Raw genomic sequence first — 8,426 nt, 5'->3', positions numbered from 1 at the left:
CGGGGCCGGGGCTGCCCGGTGGGCGCGGGTCCCTGCGTGCCGGAGCAACTCGGGCAGGTTTCTCCACCTCTTGAATTTTTTCTTGGTAACGATTTACAGGGGAAGGCGCTGGGTTTCCTGTGCTGAGAAATCGTCATCCTCTGCATCGAGAGATGTGTTTCTCCTGCTGCTCGGCAGTAACGGGCTCTCAGGTTAACTCCCCGGTGGCATTTAAAATGCACATCTGGTTTTTTCCACCACACCAGGAAACTGTAGCGTGCCGTCTGAACCTTGTCCCTTCTTCAGAGAGTTGCTGTGTGATGCCTAGGCCCTGACAATAAACACTTCAAAAGGAGTAGGGCCCTTTCCCAGAGAAAATGTAGAGGATGTATTTTTAGTACTGATGATCTCCGGAGTAATGTTTAAAACCAAACAAACTAAACAAAACAAAAACAACTTTTTGGACATTGGTTTCCCATTCCTTTTTTTTAGCTTTCTGTTTTTGTTCCTGGAAAACTTGGAATGACATCAGAATGGCTTGGCCTTGCTCTGTTTATTCCTCCTATTTAACTGTTGTGCCCTCTTTGATAATCAAAATGTTCTGTTTTCAGCACTGTGGATGTTGAGTCTGTAGTAGACAGTGTTTTGACTTCAGATGAAGAGTTTCAAATTGGAAGAGAACAGACTCCAAAAGGGAAAAAAAAGTTTTCTTGCAGAGATCATCTTAAGGGGAAAAAAAGTGAAGGGGGAACAAAAAAGGGTAAGACAAGTATAAGCAAAAATAAACCTACAAAATGCTTTTGAGGAACTTGAGTCACAGTGATTCTTTTCATTGGTTTACTAAAAAATACTGTCTGTGCTCTTTGGACAGTTTTGTTTCCCCTAGGGAATTTTGTTGTTGTTAACTGTACTTGTATATCAACACGATAAACTGGGATAAATGCCAGTGATTAATAAATTTGTCACCCTTTTTTCCAGTAACAAAAAAATATTGTGTTTACGTATGTTTTTCTGATTTAAGTCCTTTTGGATAGCAGGTATGGGGCATGTTATGTTTACAAAAAAAGAAAAAAATCAAAGCTGACAGTGCTTTAAAGCTATAACACTTTTCTCTTCCCAGCACTGCAGGTAAAAAGTGTATGAATCCAGTGGTTAACTCTGTATCAGTTAGCTTTTGTAGTAAAGTCGTTGCCCTGCTGTTCAGTGCAAGACAATGGAAATGACTTGCGTGCTTACTGTGCTCCAGGGTTACACTTCTTTTCTTGCAGAAGGTCCTGTGCCACTGCACTGATCCTTGGTTATCTCGCTGGTGTTTAGCAGCAAGATACCTTAATTGGTAGCGCGTGGTTAGTAACTGAGCAAGGACCAACGGTGGTCTCAGAAATCCTCTAAGAGGGAAGGAGCTGCTCCTTGGAGAACTGTAGTACGAAGTCATTTGCTTCTTGTTAAATCATTTCTTATGTTTGCTTTTTCTTTTTTTCGCTCTATTTCCTCTTTTTGCAAAATTCATCATCACCTCAAAAATGCAGCACTCTGTGTATAGCTGTGTGGGGTATTTTTTTGTTGTTGTTTTTGGGTTTTTGTTCTGTTTCTCTTTTGGGAAATCATCTGAAGCTGATGCCTGACAGTACCATATGCAGCCTCTGAAGCTGCATCTAATCATAAAGACCCAGCTGTTTGTGTTAATTTTCTTAAAGTATTGGCAGATTGGCATTTTCACACTTGTTATAGAGACAAGCTGTGTTCCAGGTGGAGTTTTATCTATTCTTTCTGGAAGTTTGTCCACTTTACATAAATCAATATTTCTATCTGCTATGAATACATTCAAGACTAGCTGTACACTTCAGGGGGAAAAAAGTTAGAAGCAAACTGATACAGAAACGGCATAGTTGGTCTGAATATTTAGGTGGTGATTCAAATAAGTAGTGGACTTTCTCCTTCCTCTGGGGAAACAAGCCAATTTTTTTTTTTTTTTTTTTTAACCTGGCTATTACTGATAGCAAAGCTACTCCTGTTCAGAAGAGTTCCTTCCACGACAGATTGGTAAAATCGTGTCTGTTCTTGTTTGTCCTGCAACTCCAGGTATTACTTGTGATGTTATAACAATGCTTTTTGCTTTACAAGATCTTGGTGGGAACAGAAAATACAGGAAGAGTTTATTCACACTTTTTTTTGACAGCTCTGCAAAATATTTCAGAACTCTTGGTGATCTGTTCCAGTTCAGTCCAGCCAAGCTCAAATATAAAAATACTATCACTATGGAATAAGTTCTGCAAAGACAGTTACAGAAGAGTGTCTCTCAGCTGTTGTGCTTAAGGGAAAAGTATAATAGAACTATTTGGGAGAAATCCTGTTTATAGCCTGGGTAGACTTTAAAAAAAAAAAAAAAAAAACCACACAAATCAGTTGGAGAATTGGTGCAGGCTTTTGGGTCATGCAACTTTGCACATTTTGCACAATACAGAAAGGTGCTTCTCTTCCAAATCACTAGTAGAGAGGCCAGGGCTTGCTGCTGCTTTCCCTGCACTTCCTAAACTTCTTGCCAGTTACAGTTGCAGCGAATGAAGCCTCACTGTCCCTTATTTAAAATACTTTGCAGCTCTCCATCAGTACTTTGCCTCTCCTGTTTCCCATAGATACAAAAGGTGGACAGTCTTTATTTCTCTACTTGCATAGGGAGGGCTCTGGAGCACCAGATTGAAATAAATTCTGTTGTCCTCCAAACTGAGGGACCAGACAGGCGTTTTTTACTGCACTCCTGGCTCTGCATATCTATGCCCATGAATAAGTTTTCTGTAAGGGTCTATCTTGAAAGACGTGTCCATGTGTTTGAGTGGAGCCAAGCTTGCTGTTACTGAATGGCTGTTCAGCAGTTCACTTAGAATCATAGAATCCTTTAGGCTGGAAGGGACCTTCAAGATCATCAAGTCCAACCATTGAGCCATTAGGGCTCTAAAGTCCTCTGCTAAAACACATCGGAATCTGTCAGGGTTGGAAGGGACCACAAGGATCACTTCCCTTAACCTTTGCAAGATCTCATACAATGCTGGCTTGGTCATCCAGCTGATGACCAGGAGCTTTGCACTTCTGAGCAGGCTCCCTTTGCAGCTGCTTCACACAAGGTGTAATGGACACTTGAGGCTGGCTCACTCCTTGTCCCACATCATGCTGGTTCTGTTTTGTGTGTCTGCATTTACCTAGCCCAATCGATGCCTTCAGTTGCTACTTACTCATAAACTTTAATGAATGTGCTTGGTTTATGAAGTATGAGGTTGCCCTATAAGCTATTGGTAATCAGTAAACAAGTTCGTGAATAGATTATGCAGAAGTAAACAAATTCATTGTAATGAGAAACTTCATGCTGGTAGTCAGACATGATAGGGTACATGCTACTGCTTTTACAATGAACAGCATCAGTTGATCCATTACTCTTCCCATGCTGTTGAGAGAATGTTTGACCCCTCAGGAAAAAGGCATTCTGGAGAGGAAATGTGTGCTCAAGTTGCAGACTTTCCTGCTGGGTAAAGCACGTACATCACTAAGTTTTGCATATGCTTCTGATAAAATAGGGTGTTTTAGAATGCTGCACATTTTAGTATACAAAGGCACTTTCTGTCACTTGGAAGTAATGGAAAAAAGTAGTCCCTGTGAGATCCTAATTTATCCCTTTTTGCCTTTATTGCTTATTGTTTGCTTCTCTCAAAAGGCACCTGAATTCAGTTTTGGTTTCAGGGAAAGATTAAGCCCAGATGATTCTTGCTGGGCTGGCCTCACAAGGAGAAAACAGCAGAGGAGCTTTTCTCATCCCATGGGAGATAGAAGCGTGGCAGCCTCCCTGCATGGTCCTGCTGCTGCCACCCTGCTGTTGTGCTTCCATGTGCTGTGGGAGCACCTCCTCTAGGGCTCTGTCCTCAGCTAAGCCTTTTTCCTCTCCTTGAGGACTAGTTAGCAGCAGTAAGGTCTGGTGTGTGCCCAAAAATGAGTCACTTGGCTACTAGAGAAAGTTGCCATCCGTGGGTAGGAGAGTTGTCCTCTGTCTTTGAGCTTAAGGCCTAGGGCAGCCTACAGAGTGGTGTAGCAGCATGGTCCCACTTTAGGAATGGGTGCCCCTGGAAATTCAGGGAGATCCCTCCTTCCCGAGCACAACCATTGATGCTGGGGGGGGGGGTATAGCGCAGACAAGTTGCAAACAGGTGTGTTTCATGTGCCAGCACTCACTTGTGCTGCTCGACATGAGGCAGGAAAACTTCGCAGCACAAAGGTGGAGTGTAGGCAGTCATGCCTAACTGAAAGCTGTGTCTAATCCTTCAATGAAGACTAATGAGAAAGTATTTTCTCTCAGTTGTCAATGCTTGATGCACCAAGGAGTGGTGCTTGTACAGGAAGAAAGGAAAAATGATGTTGGTTGGTATCTAAGACCAATGCCCAGCAATTTCACCATCTGTCCCAAAAGGCACAGGATGATGACCAAGTCTGTAAGGGCTCCACAGCCCTGGCATTTTTGGATATTCCATCATACCTTTTGAAAATCCTAAAGGAAATATAGAAGTGAGGCCTGCATCCCATCCCTGCAAGAGAACTGCACTCAGATCTGGCAAATGCAGAGGGCCTGTTGTGCTTGCATCTCCTGCATCTGTGGACTGAAAGCCAGTTGCCTTTGCTGCTGGTATTGCACCTGTCCTATAGCCAGGCTGAGTTGTTTGGGGATCTAGGCCTTTAGAGCACTCAGGTAACTGGGATGTGTCTTGGTATTCCTTATTCAATGACTTTGAATAGGGGCTTCCTACTCAGTAGGGCTCTGTGGTTGAAGGCAGGTGTGTGTTCTACCCAGAAGCAGAGAATGGACATCACATTGAATGCCTTACATCCTTGCCCTTGGATGTGGTGTTCTAGTCCTGGAGTGATGTTGAGGCAGATACCTGAGAAGTCAACGTGCTTCTGGGAATTTGCTGCAGGACATGACCTACTTGTCCTGGCTGTTGGTTGCAGGTGGCACTTTTCACATCATTTGGAGCTGGGACATAAAGCTTCAGTCTTGTTTTCTGCCCTGAGAAGATGCATCTCAGGGCACAGTCAAAGGAGATGGGTGGGGTCTTAAAGTTGCTGAGAAGGGCTAATGTATACCATCATTACATCTTTTACTTGCTCAGGCTCTCTATTACTGTTTTGCAGATAGTACCCTGCAGTATGCCTCTGAGGGGACAAAATACCTGGAAGGTGAGGGGGGTTCCCAGTCTCAAGGCTGCGTTTCATCATGAGTACAAGGCAGCCCAAGTGTGGGTTGTGGCGAAGGCAGGTTTGTTTCCAGGCATTGTCTGTCTGTCTTGCTGCAGGACTGCCTTGATTAAAGCTGCTTAAGCTGACTGTTAAACTGCAGCATAAGAGTCAAGTTGTTTTAGAAGCCTGAGACATCTCTGGATAATGTCTGGAAAATGTGAAGAAGAGTCTTAATGTTTCTAGACAGTTTTTGATGGGACTCCGTAGGGCCACTCTGGTAAGGTTTCATCAGGAAGATACTCAGTGCTCATTTTCTGTCAGCTCTAGCAAAGCAAGCTTTCCTAAGATGTTTTACTGTAATGAATGTTACAAAGCATGTTTCCAGGTGGTTTTGAGAGAAGCACAAAATCAACTGTGCTTTTTTCTTGCTAGAGGAGGACTTTGTTCCATTTTGCAGCTTTGAGTTGGTAGGGGATTGCTCATTCACCTATTTGCTGTATCCCTTGAGATGTGGTTGTGGCAGTACCTAGAGACTGAAATCAGGGTTAGGAGACAATTTGCTATAGTCCCACAAATTGATGTGTAAAATACAGCCATACTCACGTGCTGTTTGGATGAGACTGGCTTCCAGACAGGCCAGTGATGGTGTGGCCCCAGGTTCAGTGGTGGCAGGGCATCCTTGTGCCACTGTTTATATGGGCTGTGTGAGGAGGTTTAGCTCCTCCTCCCTTGGAGGGCTCTGCTGCTCTTACCTCTCTCGCTGTGGCAAACCTCAGGCGTTCCTACTTTGACCTAGCAAGTCCTGAGGTTCTGGTCCAGTGCTGGGGGACAGCTCAAGGAGCTGTGAGAGAGGGAGGGAAGATTAGGGTTTTTCTTAATGAGGTTTTTATGGCCATGTTTGAGCTGCTTAATCAGAGCAGTCTTGAAATTAATGACAGGCGTGCTTTCCAAAGCTTCCTTCACTGCACGTGTGTTTAGGTAAAATAAACAGTGCTAAATAAGCTCTGCCACCACTCTGGGCACTAATAAGCCTCCTGACTGATACCAGAAGAATACAAATAAATAGTGCCTTTGACTGGTTCATTGATAGGCTGCCGGGCCTTTGACTGAGCAATTACATCTCAAAATGCTCTTTTCCAGGAGCTAAAACATGAAGTGATGTTACTTAAAAAAAAAAACAACAAACAACCTGTAGGGTGTCCCAGAGGCTGATGATTGACTTCAGCTTTTATTAATTCATCTGCAGTTAATTTACTGGAGCTTTTAGGGTTTAATTGAGGTTAAGAGGTTGGAATCTGTGGTAAACAAAAGAATGGCATATGGGCAGTCTGCAATGGTGTATGTTTAAGTAAGAGCATTCCTTCTGGCCACTTGTTTTCATTGGGCAGTTACTCTTGGCTCACAACTTTTCTTTTTTTCTTTTCCTCTTTAAAAAAAAAAAGTGTCAACATGCAATGCTAGCAAGTTAATGATTCATTATGTTTTATCACATCCTAACATACCTCTAAAGAAGTGAAGGCTGAGCTGGGCTTGTGTTTGACCTCCCCATTGAGACTGAGGATGTTCCTTCTTTAACCTCTTACCTGCTGTTGCAGAGTCCACAAGCTCATTGGTTTTAAAATACAAGGTGAAAAACACTTTCTTCTCCTCCTTTCTCACTTTCTTGCTCCCAGGGTTCACAGCTGTTTGTTGAAAAATTCAGGTGGCCAAAGCAGGTGTAAGACCAAAGGAAAAGCTTTTCAGAAGCTTTGTTTTATAGAAGCTATGGGGAAGTGGGATTCAGTTTCTTCAGCTATCCACAGAAAATTGTGTGCATGGGTCTTTCATGGTCACTTCTTTGTCCTGTTTTTGGTTGTGTGAATCTGTGAATGTCTTTGCTGGACGTGGTCACCCCTCATGAGTGGGAGCATGTACCAGCCTGTGCAGCAGTTGGCAATTAAGACAAACCTCCTTACGGTGGAAATCTTGAGCTCATACTCCAAGGTCTTTATGCTGTTGATAAAGTTTATGGCTCATATGACATCAGCTGGCAATAATAACAGTGACCTGTTGCCCTCAAGTCATTCTGTAGACATCTGTAATTTATATACAGCTGTTGGTTGTGTGTAGCCTGAAGCCTAAGAGAGCTCATCACTATAATTACATCGATAAGAGAAGATAAATCAGAGTTTTTCCTCTTAATATTTCATTTAACAGAAGTTTTCACCTGTCATAGAAAGTCAGTTCTGTTTTTCCTGCTTGCTTATAATTTAGTTATCTCCTTTTTAAAACTCCTAGTTCTTGTTTAAATTCTGATTTAAAAAAACACCTTTTTTTCATTAATACTATTAATGCAGATTTTCTGTATTTCTATCTCCTAAGAGATACTCTACATAAATAACTTGTATAAAAATGCTTTAGTAAGAAGCATTGTGTAAGTTGACTCACAGAAGGGCTTCATGGAGCAGCTTTTGTACTTGCAGAAGGATATTTACAGATCCCTTACTGTATTTAATTTAGAAAAAAGGATTTTTGCACATGGAATTGAAGGAAGAGGGGTAAATCCAAGTTCATTTATCTGTACTGTACTTTATTTTCCCGTGTCAGTTTGCTTATCCCATATCCCACATGAGAGTTTGGTTCTGCCATATTTTCCCTGAAACAGGACGAACATGATTTTTAAATACTAAATGCCTTTAAAACTCATATGTAATGCACACATGCATGTATGTACGTCATGTATGTCATGTGTTAGCATAACGCGACCTGCTTCCTTCCTCTAAGATCCCTTGTCCTTGAATTAATTTTGGAGGGTGAAGGAAAAGCCCACGTCTCCCTTGGCAGCCTGTCCCTGAAAGGTGGGCCGTGCTGTGGGTGGTGGGAGAGGGTAGAGCTGCCAGAGACACTGTGTTTGGCTGCCCTTGCTGGGGTACACGCTTGTCCCCAGGGCCATGGGGGGCTTTGTGGGCAGGCAGCAGCCAGCAGCACCTCTGTTGCTGTGTTAGTGGTGGGTGTTGCTGGTGGGAGTCACGCTAGGGTGACTTTGAGGCAGCCAGGGTTTGACTGGTATCAAATCTTGCATGGGGATGGAGAAGACCCAATAACCACTTAGCATCTTGCTAGTTCAAGTCTCTGCTGGCGTTCATCCCTAACCCATCCTTGAGGAGCTGTCCCCTTTAAGCCAGATTCATCAGGTGCCACCAGATGCTTCCTTGCCTGGAGGGCGTTGGAGTGGAGAGGCCTTTAAATGA

Source organism: Merops nubicus, unplaced genomic scaffold (assembly GCF_000691845.1).
Source record: "Merops nubicus isolate BGI_N331 unplaced genomic scaffold, ASM69184v1 scaffold4223, whole genome shotgun sequence".
NCBI classification, from domain to species: domain Eukaryota; kingdom Metazoa; phylum Chordata; class Aves; order Coraciiformes; family Meropidae; genus Merops; species Merops nubicus.
Note: the sequence above shows the minus strand (reverse complement) of the source record.